Genomic DNA, 22,751 nt, shown 5'->3' on the forward strand with positions numbered 1-22,751 from the left:
AGGGCAACTAGAGACGGGCAGTAGATTGACAATAATACCCACATTCTAAGTATGAAAGTAAAGTATTTCTCCATCTCAGACCTCAGGCCAATTGCTCCTATAGCCACCAGATGGGGCTATGCTACATGGTAGCAGTGAATGAAGCCTTTTAATTCCAATCACCGCCTGTGATCTGGTACAGAATAAATAAAAGCTTCTTGTCTGATACCAAGTGTTGGCTGGAGGGGCATTTTCCCTAGACATGGTTAAAATATCTTTCTATTCAGCAGCATGGTGGCTCAGTGGTTAGCACTACTACCTCACACTACCAGGGACCCAGGTTCAATTCCAGCCCTAGGTGGCTGTTTGTACATTCTCCCTGTGTCCAAAGATATGCAGGTTAGGTGAATTGGTCATGCTAATAATTACCATTGTGTTCAGGGATGTGTAGGTTAAGTGCATTATTCAGGGGAATGGGATATACTTTGGAGAGTCTGTTTCCACACTGTAGGGATTCAATTTTAGGGCGGCACGGTGGCACAGTGGTTAGCACTGCTGCCTCACAGTGCCAGGGACCTGGGTTCAATTCCCGCCTCAGGCGACTGACTGTGTGGAGTTTGCACATTCTCCCCGTGTCTGCGTGGGTTTCCTCCAGGTGCTCCGGTTTCCTCCCACAGTCCAAAGATATGCAGGTCAGGTGAATTGGCCACGCTAAATTGCCCATAGTGTTAGGTAAGGGGTAAATGTAGGGGAATGGGTGGGTTGCGGATCGTTGTGGACTTGTTGGGCCGAAGGGCCTGTTTCCACACTGTAAGTAATCTAATCTAATCTAATCCTTCTGCCACTGGAGGTCTCAGCAACAACTCTCCCTGCCTCCTCAGCATTCTTCTGAATATTGGCCAAGTCAACTCAGTCTATCCTTACAACATCATCACCTCACTGCACGAAGCTGTCAAATTAACCTTTGTTAGACTTGCTCTAAGAAAACTTGGCAAATTCTGACGTAAGGAGACACCGCTCCAGATGTGGTTTCGCCGTGGCCATACTGATTTTCTTTTGATTTTTAAATGATTTTCTTTACTTTTAACTCTTTTATAATAAAAGCTAATATTCCATTTCTGTTTCTAACTACTCTAACTACCAACTACTTCTTTATATCGTGTACAATTGCTTCTCTTGGCTTCTCTTGTTTTACCTGGAGTGTCCCAATGCTTCAACATCTCCTTCTGCCAGTCAGCCATTCCCCTTCCAATCCCACTGAAGGTAAGTCTCTGATTACCACATCTGTCCCTGTAGTCTTACTCCCTCCCCCCCCCAGTTAAGCAGAAGTCATATCGGACTCTTACCTTTGTTTTTCTCTCTCCAAGATTCTGCCCGAATTACTGAGTTTCTCCAGCATTCTCTGTTTCAGATTTCCAGCATCCACAGTATTTTGCTTTTACTAGATTAGATTAGATTAGATTATTTACATTGCGGAAACAGGCCCTTCGGCCCAACAAATCCGCACCGACCCACCAAAGCGCAGCCTACCCATACATTTACCCCTTCACCGAACACAATGGGCAATTTAGCATGGTCAATTCACCCGACCTGCACATCTTTGGACTGTGGGAGGAAACTGGAGCACCCGGAGGAAACTCACGCAGACACAGGGAGAACGTGCAAACTCCACACAGTCAGTCACCTGAGGCGGGAATTGAACCCGGGTCTCTGGCGCTGTGAGGCAGCAGTGCTGACCACTTGCCTTCCTTCTGATTTTTTTATTCATTCACGGGACATTGGTGTCAATGGCTCGGCCAGCATTTATTGCCTGTTCCTAGTTGTCTCCTTGAGAACCTGGGGGTGGGCTGCCTTCTTGAACCACTGCAGTCCATGTGCTATGGGTTGACCCACAATGCCCTTAGGGAGGGAATTCCAGGATTGTGACCCAGCAACGTCAAAGGAACGTGATATATTTCCAAGTCGAAATGGTGAGGGCATGGAAGGCAAATTGCAGCTGGTGGTATTCCTATGTATCTGCTGCCCTTGTGGTTAGGAAGATGCAGTCTGAGGATTTTTGGTGAATTTCTGCAGTGCATCTTGTAGATGGTACAGAGTGTTCCAGCTGAGCACTGGTGGTGGAGGGAGTGGATGGTTGTGGATGTGGTGCCAATCAAGTATTCCATCACACTCCTGACTTGTACCCTGTAGATGGTGGACAGGCTTTGGGGAGTCAGGATACGTGCCACAATATTCCTAGTATCTGACTTGCTGTTGTAGCCACTGCATTTATGTGATGAGTCCAGTTGAGTTTATAGTCAATGACAACTCCCAAGATGTGGATGGTGATGTATTCAATGATGGTAATGCCATTGAATGTCAAGGTGATTGTGACTTATTAGTGATGGTCATAGTCTGGCATTTGTGTGGTGTGAATGTTACTTGCCACTTGTCAGCCCAAGCCTGAATATTGTCCAGATCTTGTTATATTTGAACATGAACTGCTTCAGTATCTGAGGAATCATGAATGGTGCTGAATGTTTTGTAATCATCGGCGAACATCCCCACATCTGACCTTATGATGGAGGGAAGGTCAATAACAAAACAGCTGAAGATGGTTGGGTCTAGGACACTCCCCTGAGGAACTCCTGCAGAGATGTCCTGGAGCTGAGATGACTGACCTCCAACAGCCATGACCATCTTCCTATGAGCTAGACATGACTCCAACGAGCAGAGAATTTGCCCGATACCCATTGATTTTAGTTTTTCTAGGGCTCCTTGATGCCAAATCGGTCAAATGCAGCCTTGGTGTCAAGGGCTGTCACTCTCCCCTCCCCACTGGAATTCAGCTCTTTTGTCCATGTTTGACCCAAGGCTATAATGAGGTCAGGAGCTGAGTGACCCTGGTAGAACCCAAACTGAGCGTCACTGAGCAGGTTATTGCTGAGCAGGTGCTGCTCGATAGCACTGTTGATGACACCTTCCATCACTTTACTGATGATCGAGAGTAGACTGATGGGGCGGTAACTGGTTGGGTTGGATTTGCCCTGCTTTTTATGTACAAGATATAACTGGGCAATTCTCCCCCCATGTCTGTGTGGGTTTCCTCTGGGTGCTCTGGTTTCCTCCCACAATCCAACGATGTGCAAGTTAGGTGAATTGGCCATGCCAAATTGTCCATAGTGTTCAGGAATGAGTAGGTTAGGTGCATTAGTCAGAGGTAAATATAGGATAGGGGAGTGGGTCTGGGTGGATTACTCTTTGGAGGGTCTGTATGTACTTGTTGGGCCAAATGGCTTGTTTCCACACTGTAGGGATTCTATGTATCTATGAATTTTGGGGTAGATGCCAGTGTTGTAACTGTATTAGAACGGCTTGGTTAGGGCCCGAAACGTCGAATTTCCTGTTCCTTGGATGCTGCCTAACCTGGTGTGCTTTAACCAGCAACACATTTTCAGCTCGTGTCTCCACCCGTTCCTTGATATCACGTGGAGTGAATGGAATTGGCTGAAGACTGGGATCTGTGATGCTGGGGACCACTGGGGGAGGCCGAGATGGATCATCCCCTCAGCACTTCTGGCTGAAGATTGCTGTGAAAGCTTCAGCCTTATCTTTTGCTCCGATGTGCTGGGCCCTTCCATCATTGAGGAGGGGGATATTTGTGAAGCCTCCTCCTCCAGTGAGTTGTTTATTTGTCCACCATTATTCACAACTGGATGTGGTAGGACTGCAGAGCTTAGATCTGATCAATTGGTGGTGGGTTCACTTAGCTCTGTCTATCACTTGTTGCTTCTGCTGTTTGGTGGCTTCACCAGGTTGACACCTCATCTTCAGGGATACCTGGTGCTGCTCCTGGCATGATCTCCAGCACACTCATTGAACTAGGGTTGATCCCCTGGCGTGATGGTAATGGTTGAGTGGGGGATATGATGGGTCATGAGGTTACAAATTGTGCTGGAGTACAGTTCTGCTTCTATTGATGGCCCACAGCCCACATGGATGCCGAGTCTTGACCTATGAGATCTGTTCGAAGTCTGTCCCATTTAACATGGAGATAGTGCCACACAGCAAGATGCAGGGTATTCTCAATGTGAAGGCGGGACTTCATCTACACAAGGACCTGACCAGCTTGATCAGTAATGCTGCTGCTGAGCTACTTTTGGTGCTGGACATTGAAATCCCCCACACCCAGAGTACATTGTGTGTCCTTGCCACCTCAGTTTTTCTTCCAAGTGTTCATCGACCGAGGGACGAAAGTGTGTGGTAATCAGCAGGGGCTTCCTTGCCCATGTTTAACCTAAAGCCGTTAGACTTGATAGGGTCTGGACTCAATACTGAGGAGTCTCAGAGCAACTCCCTCCCGACTGTATCCCACTGTGCTGCTACCTCCACTCAGTTTGTCCTGCAGGTGGAACAGCACATATCCAGGGATGGTAATGGTGGTGCTTTCTTCCTGGTAGTTCCAATCATCACTTACCTCATTGCATTTCCTCTCTCTCTCTCTCTCTCTGTTACAGATGACTGTACATTTCAATCTCCTATCAGCTACTACCTGCAGTGCTCCCACAATCTCACTGTTCTCCTGATTTTGTCTTTCTTGATTCTCAGCATCCACATCTCATCAGTACCTTCCTGATATTGCCCAGGTTTCTGTATAATAGAATGAGGGTGGTCTCATAACTCTTATGGAGATTCTTCCTCTCAGTTCCAGTGATCCTTTTCAATCACTCCACCGTTTCTTTTCCAATTACTCCAATTACCAGAGTAAACCCAATGCTGATTTCCCATTGCCATGCTTCAGTTTTCTGCTACCAGAGCCTCCAGGTAGTTCAAGCTACTGAATTTCTTCAAGATTTCATTCAGCTCAAACTGACCTTTGGTGTACAGTTCCAAATATTTAATTGATTGATTTGATTTGTTATTGTCACATGTACCGAGATACAGTGAAAAGTATTGTTTTGCGTGCTAACTAAACATATCGTACCCTACGGAAGTACATCAGGGTAATAGAACAGAACGCAGAGTATAGTTTTACAGCTCCAGAGAAGATGCAGAGAAAGATCATAGAGTCATAGAGATGTAGAGCATGAAAACAGACCCTTTGGTTCAACTCATCCATGCTGACCAGATATCCTAAATTAATCTAGTCCCATTTGCCAATATTTGGCCCATATCCCTCTAAACCCTTCCTATTCATATACTCATCCAGGTACCTTTAAAATACTGTAATTGTACCAGCCTCCACCACTTCCTCAACTCTAATGTATGAGACGTACATTCAAAAGTCTGATAACAGCAGGAAAGGAGCTGTTCTTAACTCCATTGGCAAGTATTTTCAAACTTTTGTATCTTGTTGATTTGATTTGACTTACTATTAGGTAAAAGCAATGACTGCAGATGCTGGAAACCAGAGTCTAGATTAGAGTGGTGCTGGAAAAGCACAGCAGTTCAGGCAGCATCCGAGGAGCAGGAAAATTGACGTTTCGGGCAAAAGCCCTTCATCAGGACTTATTATTGTCACATGTACCTAGGTACAGTGAAAAGTCTTGGTTTGTGTGCAGTGCAGGTAGATCATACCATACAAAGATCACAGGGTGATTGAACTGAGCAAGGAATACAATGTTACAGCCGCAGAGAAGGTGTACAGAGAGCGAGCACTATATTAAATTTAAAATTTGAGAGGTCTATTCAGAAGTCTAATAACAGTGGGCAAGAAGCTGTTCTTGAATTCTATTCATATAGAGTCATAGAGTCACGGAGATGTACAACAGGGAAACAGACCCTTCGGTCCAACCCGTCCATGCTGACCAGATATCCCAACCCTATCTAGTCCCATCTGCCAGCACCCAGCCCATAACCCTCCAAACCCTTCCTATTCATATACCCATCCAGGTGCCTCTTAAATGTTGCAATTGTACCAGCCTCCATCACTTCCTTGTGTATACGAACTTTTATATCTTCTGCCCGATTGAAGAGTGTGGAAGAGAATATAACCGGTGTGGGAGGGGTCTTTGATGATGCCTTCCAGAGGCAGTGGGAAGTGTAGATGGAGTCAATGGATGAAGGGTTGATTTGTGTGATGGACTGGTCTGTGTTCACAACTCACTGTAATTCCTTGTGGTCCTGGGCAGGGCAGTTGCTGTATCACACTGTGAGGAATTTCAATAGGATACTTTCTATGGTGTCTGGATAAAAATTGGTAAGAGTCCTTGTGGACATGCCAAATTTCCTGATCAAATAATCTGTTTTTTTTTCCTCAAATCTTCTTGGGATGTCATGTTCTCATCGGGCCCTCCATGTAGCTGTGTGCAAACATCATTGAAGATGGCACTTCTTGTCTCACGTTCTGTTCAATCACATGTAACAATCAGGAATCAGGCTTTATGTCTTCCTAGATACCAGAATTCCCCAGGCTCTCATGATTTTGAAAGTATTCAACTTTTCTATTACTCCAATCAAAGGAGAATATTTCTCCACATTCTATTCAGTTTGCCACTATCACACGAACTTTCTAAATCCTTTTGCACACATTTTGCATCTCTTTCATAGCAAACATTCCCACTTTGTCTTATACCATTGCAGGCTAACCATGGTTGTAACAGGCCTGATGGGCTTAATGGCCTCCTGTTGTCCCTGTGTTCCTTACGAGCTGCCATTGTGTCTGATGGTACCATTCACCATGTTACATTTCAAACTGGAAAGGCCCTTGTCCTTTCCATTTCTACATTCCAGACACATGTCTGAATCAGAGCTCTTCAAACTACACTAGCCCTACCTTCCTAAACCACTGGCTTGAAACTCCAGAAATTGTTCAATCAACTTTTGATGCTCTGACCCTATGTGAGTCTGCAAGGCTAAGATGGACTGCAGTCAGTTTGATCATTCTCATCCTCATGTCCAAATCCTTCCATGGCTTTGTCCCTTTGCTAGTTCTGGCCTCCTCCAGTCCACAACTCTCTGTGATCTCTGGTGCCCTTCAGCTGCCTATGCCCTAAACTCTGAAATTCCTGCCTTTTTGCTTCTTTCATGCACATCTAGGAACCGGAAGAGGCCATTCAGTGGGATCATGGATGATCTGCATCCTAACTCCACCACCCTGTCTGTCTCCATATCCTGTAGCATCCTTGCTTTTTAGACGCTTCTTAAAACCTTGCTCCTGAGCTAAGTTTGATCCTTTTGGTCCAAGATGGCAGCAGAGTTCCTCTGCTCCGATCGCTTTTCTTTTCCTTTGCCTTTATTTCTCGGCCTCTTTTCTTTCTTACTTATTTAGCTTATCCTGAGCTTGGACAGCAGCGGCAAGTGCCCAGGACAGGGACCTCAAGTGGGCCCAATGTGTAAAGGAGTGAGTCCCTACTTACTTTCCCAGAGCAAGGACAGGACCGGGAATCAGCAGAGTCTGCTACATTGGCAGAGGCGATGTCAGTGAGACAGCGGCAAAGGACAGGACCTGAGAATCAGCAATTTACTGCTGGCTGGGTCCAGCAGCAAAGCAGCAAAGCAGCATTGGGAGGGCATCATGGTAATATCAATGAGATGGGCCCAACAGCGTTGGTTGGGTCCGATGTAGACGGTGGCAGAAGGATGGTTACACAGATGCTGCTGATGATGACAACCTGGCTCAGGACTGATAGCCTCTCTTAAAGCTCTATCTACATTTTTCCTTAGTCTTAACTTAGTCAAAATTGTGCTTTGTGGCAACAAATGAAAGGTTTTGACTGTATTTTATTGCATTCCCTTTGCAAAGCACCCTTATAATAAAATCAAATTCAAATCATAACATTATCTATCTTAATATCTCCTTCTAATAACTCCATACCCTCATCTTCTTCTTTCATTTGGCCAGTAGTGGAGAATTGGTAGAAGAATTTGTGAGCTGGTTACAAGTCAGGAATCCTTTATCAGAACATCTCAAAACTAATTGGCTGCAGACAAAGGATGGTTTTGGTTTTCAGATGCAACCAAAAGATTTTTTTCTGAAAGACCCTAAACTCAATATGATAAGTTTGGCTCCACTTTCAAAAGACCTTTAACTTTCTGATTTTAGACATGTGAATAAAGGATACCTAACCTAAATCAAAGTTAAAAATCACACAGTGCCTGGTTATAGTCCAACAGGTTTAATTGGAAGCACACTAGCTTTCGGAGCGACGTTCCTTCATCAGGTGGTGAAGGAGCGACACTCCGAAAGCTAGTGTGCTTCCAATTAAACCTGTTGGACTATAATCTGGTGTTGTGTGATTTTTAACTTTGTACACCCCAGTCCAATACCGGCATCTCCAAATCATAACCTAAATTAATTTGTTTGACCAAGTCATGCTAAAGTTGCCATGGCCAGTAGAAAGGACCCTACAGCTCCTGACTCCCAGGTAGAGATCCATTACATTGCAAGGCCTGTTAAATCTCCCCATACCGTTATCTGCTCTAAGCAGAAGGATGTGGGTGTGATTACCTCCATTCTCTAAGTGTGGTGCTTAATAACTCTGATGGCCCAGGTACAATGTGGGTACCAGCTGAGATAGTACCTGGAGCCTGCGTCTTTTCATTTCCCCATTATGCTCTCATTGGCTAGCCAGAATCCCAGTTCAGCCAATCACTGCACTATCCCCGCTGTGTGTAAATGTAAACTTGTAATCGGTTCCCACGGTGATGTGGTTTAATGTGCAAAAGACAATCGCATAACAAGCATTGTCCGTTTGATTTGTGCACTCAGTGCCTTCTGTATCCGACATCATGGAGTGATTGCACTCTCACTGAGAGTCCTGCTGCCTCGGGGAAACTCAGGAACGTTCCTGACAACTTTCCATTTGTCCATGATGGGAAATAACATGGGAGGTTTCTGCTTTCTGATTAGGTTCGTTGGGAACCACCAATTAATAAACATATTCCATCAACATTTACATTAGTAGTTAACAATGTAATCATGGTCAAGGGATATCTAAGGATAAGGAGACTTTTGACTTCCTGAGTTTGTAATCGTGATCTGGGGGTGCACAGTCAGAGGGTCAGCCTTCTACCATTACTGGGTAGGGTCAGGAAGTCAAGTATTTGCCTAGTTATTTGTAAAAATGATAAGGTACCATGGTGCTATTGAGAGGATGCCTACATTGTAGCAATCCAAACTAATCTCAGCATCTCTCTGTATAACCAGCACAAGATGTCCCTCAATGTAACAATCAAATTTTAGCAAATAACATAAACAATCATTCCTTTAATGTAACCAACAGCCACTGCAGGCAAATGTTACACAAAGTGTAACAATTTCAGAGCTTATAACTGGCTGTTGTTGAAATATAGCCTTGCAATTCAAACACAGTCAGCAACCTGTCCATCAAGGAAGGCCTTGCATTTAAATAGCACCTTTCATGGTCTCAGGGCATCCTAACGGATTTTACAGCCAACAAACTACTTTCCAAAGACAAAGTTAAAAATCACACAACACCAGATTATAGTCCAGCATAATTATTTGGAAAGCGAAAATGAGTACTGCAGATGCTGTAGATTGGAGCTAAGAGTGTGATGCAGGTCAGGCAGCATCTGAGGAGCAGGAGAATTCTCCCTCCTTCCCCCAACCCCCTCTCCCATTTATCTCTCCACCCCCAAGACTCCCAACCTCATTCCTGATGAAGGACTTTTGCCCAAAACGTCGATTTTCCTGCTCCCAGGATTATTTGAAAGCACTAGCTTTCGGAGTGCTGTTCCTTCATTGGGTGGTTGTCCAGTTACCTGGTGAAGGTGCAGTGCTCCGAAAGCTGGTGCATCCAAATAAGCCTCTTGGACTGTAACTAGGTGTTGTGTGATTTTTAACTTTGTCCCACCCCAGTCCAACACTGGCCCCTCCACATCATGGTTTCCAAAGACAGTCACTGTGGTAGGAAATGTGGCAACCGATTTTCGCACAAAAACTCCTCAAGCTCAAGAAAGATAAACAGATAATCTGTGTAACTGGTGCAGGTTAACAATGTAATGAACTCCACTCGCCTTCTTCCAGTGGTGACCCATGAGGATCTTTTACTTCCCCCTGTGAAGATTGTTTAATGTATCACCACAGTTTGGCACTCCCTGAGTACGGCATTACAGCGTGAGCCTTGGTTTTGTACTCAAGGTACAGAGCAGGACAGAACCCCACAATCTTCTGACTCAACTGTGAAAATTATATTTTAGGATAACATTAAGATGCAATTTTATGAAAATAACATTATGGGATGCAGTGTCTGAGCAATTTGGCATGTTCTATAGAAAGTGTAACCACAGGAACCTAGAGAGAGTCGTGAACACAGGCCAGTCCATCACACAAACCTGCCTTCCATCCATTGAGTAAAAAATGAGGTCTGCAGATGCTGGAGATCACAGCTGAAAATGTGTTGCTGGTTAAAGCGCAGCAGGTCAGGCAGCATCCAAGGAACAGGAAATTCGACGTTTCGGGCATAAGCCCTTCATCAGGGCCTTCATTCCTGATGAAGGGCTTATGCTCAAAACGTCGAATTTCCTGTTCCTTGGATGCTTCCATCCATTGACTCCATCGAGACTTCTTACTGCCTCGGGAAAGCAACCAACGTAATCATAGACCCTTCCCACCCCGGTTATACTCTCTCCCACCCTTTTCCACAACACACGGGATCAAAAGAATCAGGAACTAGAGTAGGCCAATCGGCCCCTCGAGGCTGCTCTGCTGTTCGATAAGATCATGTCTCAGGCTCCACTCCATGTCCTGTCTGCCCTCCCCAACCCCCAAAACTAGTAACTCCTTTGATTTGCAAAATGTACTGCCGCATCTCAGAGTGGAGAAAAGTTAAATGTTGTTGCACTTTGTGTCAATTCCAATTTGAAATCTCTTGGAAAATATATCTGCATATTCATGAGTCAAACATTTTTGGATAAAGTATCATTTTTATTAGCTTTAGGAGAGGTGATGGCCTTGTGGTATTATGACTAGACAATTAATCCAAAGATCGGGTAAATATCCTGGGAACCTGGTTTGAATCCAGCCATGGTAGATCGTGGAATTGGGATTCAGTGAGAAATCTGAAGGTGGCCAGGCAAGTTGAAACAGTTGTGAAGAAGCTTTAGTGGATCCTTGGGTTTATAAATAGCGATATAATGTATAAAAGCAAGGAAGTGATGCTACATCTCTGCAACTCATTGGTCAGACTACATTTCGAGTATTATTTTCAGTTCATGGCACCTTATTTCAGGAAAGATGTTAAAGGCCTGAAGAGAGATTAAAGGAGTTCTATTAGAACGCTGCCAGGAATGAGGGATTTTAGATACAAGGAAAGATTAGAGAGATTGGGCTTATTCCGCTTGGAGCAGAGAAAATAAAAAGATGGCTTTATTGAGGTATTTAAAATTATGACCAATTTTGATACAGTAAAAAAGGAGATTTTGTTTCCACTAGTTTTGTGATAGGGGATTCTCCAGTCAGAGGCACAGACAGATGTTTCTGCAGCCAACAACGAGGCATCAGAATGGTGTGTTGTCTCCCTAGTGCCAAGGTTGAGAGTGTGGTGCTGGAAAAGCACAGCAGGTCAGGCAGCATCCGAGGAGCATCCAAGAAGGAGCCCTTCACCATCTCTGAAACATCAATTCTCCTGCTGCCTGACCTGCTGCGCTTTTCCAGCAACACACTCTCAACTCTGATCTCCAGCATCTGCAGTCCTCACTTTCTCCCTGCTGCCAGGATCAAGAATATCTCAGAGAGGGTGCAGAATGTTCTCAAAGGTGAGACAGACCAGCAGGAGGTCATTGTACATGTTGGAACTAATGGCACAGGACGAGAAAACGGCACTGTAGCTGGCAACGTATAAGTTTTTCACTATACTCATTGAGTATGTGTGACAATAAAGCTCATTTATTCATTCAGAGGAAGTGGTGGAGGCTGGTACAATTACAACGTTCCAAAGGCATCTGGATGGGTATATGAACAGGAAGGGTTTAGAGGGATACGGGCCAAGTGCTGGCAAATGGGACTAGATCAGTTTAAAATATCTGCTCAGCATGGACAAGTTGGGCCGAAGGGTCTGTTTCAGTGCTGTATGTCTCTATGATTCTATGACTAATTGGTATGGTCAATAACTGGGGGTCACAATTTCATAATTGTCAGCAAGAGAGCTAGGAGTGGGATGAGGAGAAACTTCTTTACTCAGAGAGTTGTTAGGATTTGTAATTCACTGTTTGGTGGAGGTGCAAATTCCACAGGAGGTTCAAAAGACAGTTGGATATATTAGATTACTTACAGTGTGGAAACAGGCCGTCCGGCCCAACAAGTCCACACCTACCCTCCGAAGCACAACCCACTTAGACTCATTCCCCTACCTTTACCCCTTCACCTAACACTATGGGCAATTTAGCATGGCCAATTCCCCTAACCTGCACATCTTTGGACTGTGGGAGGAAACCGGAGCACCCGGAGGAAACCCATGCAGACACGGGGAGAACGTGCAAACTCCACACAGTCAGTCGCCTGAGGCGGGAACTGAACCCGGTCTCTGGCGCTGTGAGGCAGCAGTGCTAACCACTGTGCCGCCCACATATATATTTGAAAGTGTTGAATTTAAAGGGTTACAGAGATAGGGCTGGAGAGTGGCCCTAGTGGGGTAACTCTTTCAGGAGCCAGTCTAGTAATGATGGGTCAAATAGCCTCCTCTGTACTGTAACATTCTATGATTATATAATTCTGTAATTAACAGTCTAATGATAACCTTACAGATAATGTCCCAGACACCATCATCACTATCCCTATCTCATCAGAAGAACACACCCAGCAGAGGTAGCGACACAGTGGGATACAGGCGGGAGACAGTTGCCCTGGGAGTCCTCAACATTGACTCCGGACCCCATGAAGTCTTCAGGTTAAACATGGTCAAGGAACCCTCTTGCTGATTCCCATGTACCATCCTCCCTCAGCTGATGAATCAGTTTCTCCTCCATGTTGAACAACACTTGGAGGAAGCACTGAGGGTGGTAAGGACACAGAGTGTACTCTGGGTGGGGGTTTCACTGTCCTCTACCAAGAGGGGCTTGGCAGCAGGACTACTGACTGAGCTGATCGGGTCATAAAGGTCACAGCTGTTAGTCTGGGTCTGCAGCAGGTGGTGAGGGAACCAACAACAGGGAAAAAACATACTCAACCTCATCCTTCCCAATCTGCCGGCTGCAAGTGTATCTGTCCATGAGAGAATTAGTAGGAATGACTTGTAGAATCAGAGTCCCGCATTCACATTGACAATACCCTCCATTGGCCCAGTGATATTATCACTGGATGTTAATCCAGTGACCCAGCTAATGATCTGGGGTCCTGAGTTCACAAACCTGCCCTGACAGAGGGTGGAATTTGAATTCAATAGGACAGAAATGGCTATCACAGGAACTCATCGTTTTAAGATGATTGGAGGAAGATTATTTTCACAGAGAGTGGTGAGTTTGTGGAATGACTATAATGCACTGCCAGCAGTGATAGTACAGTCAGATACATTAGGGAGGTTTAAGTGACTTTTGGATAGGCACATGGAAGATAGTACAATGAAGGGTATGTAGGTTAGTTTGATTTTAGAGTAGGATAAAAGTTCGGCACAACATTGAGAGCCAAACGGCCTGTTCTGTACTGTACTATTCTATGTTCTGCGTTCCATGTTCTACACCCAGTCGTGAATGGTGGTGGACAATTAAACAACTCATTGGAAGAGGAGCTCCACAAATATCCCCATTCCCAGTGACGGATCTTCAGCCAAAAGTGCCAGAAGCCTCCTCCCATGGTCCCCAACATCACAGATACCAGTCTTCACCAATTCGATTCACTCCACGTGAAATGTAGAAATGGATGGAGACACTGGTACTGCAAACACTATGGGTCCTGACAAGATTCCAACAATAGTACTGAAGACTTGTGCTCCAGAACTTGCCAATCCCCATACCTGTTCCAATACAGTTACAACACTGACATTTCCCTGACAATGTGGATAATTGCTCAGGTATGCCCTGTACACAAAAAACAGGACAAATCTACCCCGGTCAATTACTGCCCCATCAGTCTACTCTCGATCATCGGTAAAATGATGGTAGGGAACATCAACAGGGCTATCTAGCAGCACCTGCTCAGCAATAACCTGCTCAGTGACACCCAGCTTGGGTTCCACCAGGGTCACTCAGCTCCTGACCTCATTACAGCCCTGATTCAAACATGGACAAAAGAGCTGAATTCCAGAGGGGAGGTGAGAGTGACAGCCCTTGATATCAAGGCTGCATTTGACCGAGTATGGCATCAAGGAGCCCTGGAAAAACTGGAATCAGTGGGTATTGGGGGGGAACTCTCTACTGGTTGGAGTCATACCTGGCACACAGGTAAATGGTTGTGGTTATTGGAGGTCAGTCATCGCACTCCAAGGTATCTCTGCAGCACTTCCTCAGGGGAGTGTCCTAGGCCCAACCGTCTTCAGCTGCTTCATCAATTACCTTCCCTCCATCATAAGGTCAGAAGTGGGGATGTTCGCCAATGATTGCACAGTATTCAGCACTATTCACAACTCCTCAGATACTGAAGCATTCCATGTGCAAATGCTACAAGATCCGGACAGAATCCAGGATTAGGTTGGCATGTCGCATGTAATATTTGCAGCACAAATGGCAGGCAATGACCATCTCCAGTAAGAGACAAACTAAATAATATCCCCTCACACTAAATGGCGTTACTATCACTGAATACCCCACTTTCAACATCCTGGGGGTTATGATTGACCAGAAGCCCAACTGGACTTGCCATGTAAACACAGTGGCTACAATAGCAGGTTAGACACTAGGAATATTGCAGTAAATAACTCGCAGCCTGACTCCCCAAAGCCTGTCCACCATCTATAAGGCACAAGTCAGGAATGTGATGGAATACTCCCCGCTTACCTGGATGGGGGCAGCTCCATCAACACTCAAGAAGCTTGACATCATCCAGGACAAAGCAGCCTGCTTTTTTGGTACCGTATCCACAAGCATCCACCCTCCATCACTAACATTCAGTAGCAGCAGTGTGTACTATCTATCAAATGCACTGTGGAAATTCACCAAAGATCCCCAGACAGCACCTTCCAAACACACAACCACTTCCATCTAGAAGGACAGGGGCAGCAGATACATGGGAACACCACCCCCTGCAAGTTCCCCTCCAAGCCGCTCACTATCCTGACTTGAAAATATATCACCTTTGATGAAGAGTCATCTAGACTCAAAACATTAGCTTGCTCTGTCTCCCTGGATGCTGCCAGACCTGCTGTGATCACCAGCACTTTTTGTTTTCAATACAGATTCCACATCTGCAGTAATTTGCTTCTATCACTGTTCCTTCATTGTCACTGGGTCAAAATCCTGGAAGGCCCTCCCTAAGGGCATTGTGGGTAAACCCAGAGCAGGGGGACTGCAGCAGTTGAAGAAGGCAGCTCACCCCCACCTGCTCAATGGCAACTGATGATGAAGCAGCTGAAGATAGTTGGGCCTCGGGCACTAGCCTGAGGAACTCCTGCAGAGATGTCCTGGAGCTGTGATGACTGACCTCCAATAACCACAACCTTTGCACTCCAACCACTGCCAACCTAAACCTCCTGACCCCCTCTGCTTTCAGTCTTGTTCAGGTCTGTCAATACCACGCTCAGCGAAATGCTTTAAGCTATCCAGTTCTGGAGAACTGCTGAACACAGCAAAAGAGGAGGAATGTGGGGGGGTGCTGTGTGTCCGCTCACCCGTTACAAACTAAATCTGTGATGTCTTATCAGCAATGTCTGTGCTGGAGGAGGCCACTGTCAGGATGCTGTTTGACCTGATAAATGTTTCATTGTGCTGCCAGATGCTGCTGTTCCTTCAGGAACTCCGAGCCTATCTCAGGCCAAAGTGTTACTTCACCCGGTTACGTGCTGACTCCAGTGAAATGAAAGGCATTGAGTTTGTAATCGGAACCTTGAACTCTCTGTGAGAGCGTTAACACTCACCATTCCTGTTCACGGTGAGAGAGCACCATCCTCACAACTGGGATCAGCCATCAGCTTAGTCTATCATAATAAAAGCAAATTGCTGCGGACGCTGGAATCTGAAACCAAAAGAGAAAATGCTGGAAAATCTCAGCAGGTCTGGCAGCATCTATAAGGAGTGAAAAGAGCTGACGTTTCGAGTCTAACTGACCCTTTGTCAAAGCTTTGTCTCTCAAACGCAGATGTCACTTGGCAGGGAACTCCGTGCCTCTGGGGCTCAGTTATGTCAGGAAGGTTGTCCTCTGCCCATAAACTCCGGACTTGAGGGAGTCCCAGTGGATTTTTTCCATTGCCTGGAGAACGCCCTCAGGCAGAAGTCAGTGGGTTCCTGCTTGTGCGTAGGTGCAGCAGTAGAGTCATAGTGTCATAGAGATGTACAGCATGGAAACAGACCCTTCGGTTCAACTCGTCCATGCTAACCAGATATCCTAAATTAATCTAGTCCCATTTGCCAGTACTTGGTCGATAGCCCTTTAAACACTTCTATTCATATACCCATCCAGATGACTTTTAAATGTTCAGAAATGAGATAACGAGAACCTTGAGAAAGTATAATGCTGTTAGAGTGAAAGGAAAGGCTGGTAGGTATAAGGAATGCTGGATGACTAAAGAAATCGAGGGTTTGGTTAAGAAAAAGAAGGAAGCATATGTAAGGTATAGACAGGATAGATCGAGTGAATCCATACAAGAGTATAAAGGCAGTAGGAGTAAACTTAAGAGGGAAATCAGGAGGGAAAAAAGGGGATATGAGATAGCTTTGTCAAATAGAATTAAGGAGAATCCAAAGAGTTTTTACAAATACATTAAGGACAAAAGGATAATTAGGGAGAGAATAGGGCCCCTCAAAGATCAGCAAGGCAGCCTTTGTGTGGAGCCGCAGAAAATGGAGGAGATACTAAACGAGTATTTTGCATCAGCATTTACTGTGGAAAAGGATATGGAAAATATAGAAAGTAGCGAAATAGATGGTGACACTTTGCAAAATGTCCAGATTATAGAGGAGGAAGTGCTGGATGTCTTGAAATGGTTAAAGGTGGATAAATCCCCAGGACCTGATCAGGTGTACCCGACAACTCTGTGGGAAGCTAGGGAAGCAATTGCTGGACCTCTTGCTGAGATATTGGTATCATCGATAGTCACAGGTGAGGTGCCGGAAGCCTGGAGATTGGCTAACATGGTGCCACTGTTTAAGAAGGGTGGTAAGGACAAGCCAGGGAACTATAGACCATTGAGCCTGACCTCGGTGGTGGGCAAGTTGTTGGAGGGAATCCTGAGGGACAGGATGTACATGTATTTGGAAAGGCAAGGACTGATTAGGGATAGTCAACATGGCTTTGTGCATGGGAAATCATGTCTCACAAACTTGATTGAGTTTTTTGAAGAACTAACAAAGAGGATTGATGAGGGCAGAGTGGTAGATGTGATCTATATGGACTTCAATGAGGCGATCGACAAGGTTCCCCATGGGAGACAGGTTAGCAAGGTTAAACTTCATGGAATACAGGGAGAACTAGCCATTTGGATATAGAACTGGCTCAAAGGTAGAAGATGGAGGGTGGTGGTGGAGGGTTGTTTTTCAGACTGGAGGCCTGTGACCAGTGGAGTGCCATAAGGATCGGTGCTGGGCTGTCTACCTTTTGTCATTTACATAAATGATTTGGATGCGAGCATAAGAGGTACAGTTAGTAAGTTTGCAGATGACACCAAAATTGGAGGTGTAGTGGACAGTGAAGAGGGTTACCTCAGATTACAACAGGATCTTGATCAGATGGGCCAATGGGCTGAGAAGTGGCAGATGGAGTTTAATCAGATAAATGCGAGGTGCTGCATTTTGGGAAAGCAAATCTTAGCAGGACTTATACACTTAATGGTAAGGTCCTAGGGAGTGTTGCTGAACAAAGAGACCTTGGAGTGCAGGTTCATAGCTCCTTGAAAGTGGAGTTGCAGGTAGATAGGATAGTGAAAGAGGCGTTTGGTATGCTTTCTTTTATTGGTCAGAGTATTGAGTACAGGAGTTGGGAGGTCATGTTGCGGCTGTACAGGACATTGGTTAGGCCACTGTTGGAATATTGCATGCAATTCTGGTCTCCTTCCTATCGGAAAGATGTTGTGAAACTTGAAAAAGTTCTGAAAAGCTTTACAAGGATGTTGCCTGGGTTGGAGGATTTGAGCTATGGGGAGAGGTTGAATAGGCTGGGGGGTTACCTTATAGCAGTTTACAAAATTATGAGGGGCATGGATAGGATAAATAGACAAAGTCTTTTCCCTGGGATGGGGGAGTTCAGAACTAGAGAGCATAGGTTTAGAATGAGAGGGGAAAGATATAAAAGGGACCTAAGGGGCAACATTTTCACGCAGAGGGTGGTACATGTATGGAATGAGCTGCCAGAGTACGTGGTGGAGACTGGTACAATTGCAACATTTAAGAGGCATTTGGATGAGTATATGAATAGGAAGGGTTTGGAGGGATATGGGCCGGGTGCTGGCAGGTGGGACTAGTTTGGGTTGGGATATCTGGTCGGCATGGACAGGTTGGACCGAAGGGTTGTTTCCATGCTGTACATCTCTATGACTCTAAATGTTGTAGTTTCCCCACTCAATAGTTTCAACAGATTTAACCTGCCTTTCACACAGATGTCATCTCTGACCCCCTGCCCAGGAGATATACCACGCACTGTCAGGAGGGCACAGGGACCATTTGCCTGTCTTTGCCTCTGCGTCCTCCAGCTGGCAATATTTGGTGAATCTCAAAGTTGACTGCCCACAAGTGCCTTTGTTCACATGTGATGGATGCCACTTCATGCTCATTCCAACACTGACAAGGCCAGGGTTCCAAGGCATTACACCATCAGCTTTCATCACCGGGGGCCTTAAGACAGTCTCGATGTGTGCTGGATGCTGTGTAGCTGTGTAATACCCAATCAATCAATTTTATAGTACAGCATTCCACACACCTACAGGTATGGAAGGTCACTCACTCAGGACTACATGACAGCATCGACCCTTGATTTTATGCTCATATCTTTCGAGCAAAACTTGAGCCTTCAAGCTCCTGGTTACCCAGGGAAGCAAGCCACTATAACAGTTAGAAACGGTGTAGCCAGAATAAACAGGAGAGTTAGCAACTTGAAGCCTGACCTATAAAAGCCTGAACAGAGCAAGGTCAGGATAGGGAGTCAGGGTTAGTGGAGAGAGAAGACAAACTGAGATAAAGAGTTATTATTCTTTCATGGTATGTGGCTGTCACTGACAAGGCATCATTTACTGCCCATCCCTAACTGCCCCTGAACTGAGTTGCCTGCTGGGGTGTTTCAGAGGGCAGCCCATTCTTGTGGTCTGGTGTCACATTTAGGCCAGACCAGCTAAACATGGCAGATTTCCTTTCCTGAAGTGAACCAGATGGGTTTAAACAGTTTCATGGTCACCATCATTGAAGGTTGGGTATGACATTCTAAGAAGGTGAAGGTCACCATTACAGACTCTAGAGTCCAGATGAATCAATTGATTTCAGAATCCTCTAGTGGCTGTGGTGGGATTTGAACTGGTGTCAGTGGATCATTAACCTGAACTTCTGAAACCAGCAACCTTACTGTTCCACCACATCTCCCTCTGCAGACCTGAGTTCCAATGATGTGGTGATGAGTCTCGATTTCAAACCAGTGATTGCAGGTACAAGTTAGAACATAGAGCAGTACAGCATAGGAACAGGCCCTTCAGCCCACGAAGTTGTGCCAAATATGGAAGGATTTATGAGTTACAGATCAGCTAGGAAGAATTTAAAGAGAGAGTTGAGAAGAGCAAAGAGAGGACACGAGTCGTCTTTAGCAAACAGAATAAAGGAGAACCCTAAAGCTTTATAGGTATATGAGGAATAAAAGGATGATTAGGGTAGGAATAGGGCCAGCCAAAGACAGAAGTGGGAAGTTGTGTGTGGACCCTGTGGAGATCGAAGAGGTGCTAAACAAATATTTCTCGTCGGTTTTCAATCAGGAAAAGCAGAATATTATAGAGGAGAAGAATGAGATACGAGATATTAGACTTGAAAGGATCAAGGTAAGTAAGGAAGAGGTGTTATCAATTCTAGAAGGAGTGAAAGTAGACAAGTCCCCTAGGCAGGATGGGAGATTGTCCGAGGATTCTCTGGGATGCTAGGGAGGAGATGGCGGAGCCTTTGGCTTTGATCTTTGAGTCGTCATTGTCTACAGGTTTAGTACCTGAGGACTGGAGGATTGCAAATGTTGTGCCCTTGTTCAAGAAGGGCAGTAGAGATGACCCAGGTAATTCTAGACCAGTGAGTCTGACATCTGTTGTAGGAAAAGTTTTGGAAAGGATTATAAGAGATAGGATTTATAATCATCTAACAAGCAATAATTTGATTTCAGATAGTCAACATGGTTTCATCAAGGGCAGGTCATGTCTCACAAACCTCAATGAATTTTTTGAGAAGGTGACCAAGAATGTAGATGAGAGCAGGGCAGTTGACGTGATATACATGGACTTTAGTAAAGCTTTGGAAAAGGTTCCACATGGTAGGCTGTTGGAGAAAATAGGTAAAAACAATGACTGCAGATGCTGGAAACCAGATTCTGGATCAGTGGTGCTGGAAGAGCACAGCAGTTCAGGCAGCATCCAACGAGCAGCGAAATCGACGTTTCGGGCAAAAGCCCTTCATTCCTGATGGAGGGCTTTTGCCCGAAACGTCGATTTCGCTGCTCGTTGGATGCTGCCTGAACTGCTGTGCTCTTCCAGCACCACTGTTGGAGAAAATGCAGAGACATGGGATTGAGAGTGATTTAGCAGTTTGGATTAGAAACTGGCTTTCTGGAAGAAGGCAGCGAGTGGTGGTTGATGGAAAATATTCAGCCTGGAGTCCAGTTACTAGTGGTGTGCCACAAGGATCTGTTTTGGGACCACTGCTGTTTGTCATTTTTATAAATGATTTAAATGCAGACATAGGTGGATGGGTTAGTAAATTTGCAGATGACACTAAAGTCGGTGGAGTAGTGGACAGTGTGGAAGAATGTTTCAGGTTGTAGGGGGACTTGGATAAACTGCAGAATTGGGCTGAGAGGTGGCAAATGGAGTTCAATGCAGCTAAATGTGAGGTGATGCACTTTGGGAAGAATAACAGGAAGGCAGAGTACTGGGTTAATGGAAAGATTCTTGGTAGTGTGGATGGGCAGAGGGATCTTGGAGTCCATGTGCATGGATCCCTGAAAGTTGCCACTCAGGTTGATAGTGCTGTTAAGAAGGCATACGGTATGTTAGATTTTATGAGTAGAGGGATTGAGTTCTGGAGCCGTAATGTCATGCTGCAACTGTATAAAACGCTAGTGCAGCCACACTTGGGATATTGTGTACAGTTCCAGTCGCCCTCTTACAGGAAAAATGTGGAAGCATTGGAAAAGGTGTAGAGGAGATTTACCAGGATGTTGCCTGGTCTAGAGGGAAGGTCTTATGGGGAAAGACTGAGAGACTTGGGTCTATTCTCATTGGAAAGAAGAAGGCTAAGAGGGGATTTGATAGAGACATACAAGATGATCAGAGGATTAGATAGGGTAGACAATGAGAGTCTTTTTCCGAGGATGATGACGTCAGTTTGTACATTGGGGCATGGATACAAATTGAGGGGTGATAGATTTAAGACAGATGTCAGAGGCAGGTTCTTTATGCAGAGAGTGGTAAGGGCGTGGAATACCCTACCTGCCAATGTAGTCAACTCAGCCACATTAGGGAGATTGAAACAATCCTTAGATAAGCACATGGATGATGATGGGATAGTGTAGGGGGATGAGCTGAGAATAGTTCACAGGTCGGCGCAACATCGAGGGCCGAAGGGCCTGTTCTATGTGGTATTGTTCTATGTTCTATGACACCAAATTAGATTAGTCCCTCCTGCCTGCACTTGGGCCATATCCCTCCTCCATTGGACATACTCATGTGCTTATCTAAAAGTCCCCTAAACGCCCTATTGTATCTACCTCCACCCTCACCTCTGGCAGCACGGTCCAGACTCCTACCACTCTCTGTGTAAAAAAACTTGCCAATCACATCTCTTTTGCACCTTCCCCCTCTCACCAACAATGCATGTCTCTTAATATTAAACATTTCAACTCTGGGGAGAAAGATTCTGACCGTCAACTCTGCCTATGCATCCCATAATTTTATAGACTTCCATCAATTCTCCCCTCAGCCTCAGCCACTCCAGCGAAAACAACCTGAGTTGCTCTAGCCTCTCCTTAGAGCTGATACCCTCTAATCCGGGGGGGAGGGGGGAGGCGGGGGGGGGTGGGGGTGTGTGGATGTGGGGCTGAGGAGAAGGTAGCAAAGAGTACAATAGGTGAATGGGGCTGGGGATGGAGATGATAAGTCAGAGAGGAGGGTAGAGTGGATAGGTGGGAAGGGAGATTGGCAGGTAGGACAGGTCATTAGGATGGTGCTGAGCTGGAAGGTTGGAACTGGGGTAAGGTGGGGGGAGGGGGAATGAGGAAACTGGTGAAGTCCTCATTGATGCCCTAGGGTTGACGTGTTCCAAGGCAGAAGATGAGGCATTCTTCCTCCGGGCGTCGGCTCCTCGCAGAGCGCTTCAGGGAACATCTCTGGGACACCCACACCAATCAACTACACCGCCCTGTGGCCCAACATTTCAACTCCCCCTCTCACTCTGCTGAGGACATGCAGGTCCTGGGCCTCCTCCACCGCCGCTCCCACCATCCCATTCACCTATTGAACTCTTTGCTACCTTCTCCCCAGTCCCACCACCCACCCCCCACCAGCCCCTTCTCCATT

Source organism: Hemiscyllium ocellatum, chromosome 5 (genome assembly GCF_020745735.1).
Source record: "Hemiscyllium ocellatum isolate sHemOce1 chromosome 5, sHemOce1.pat.X.cur, whole genome shotgun sequence".
Classification (NCBI taxonomy): Eukaryota; Metazoa; Chordata; class Chondrichthyes; order Orectolobiformes; family Hemiscylliidae; genus Hemiscyllium; species Hemiscyllium ocellatum.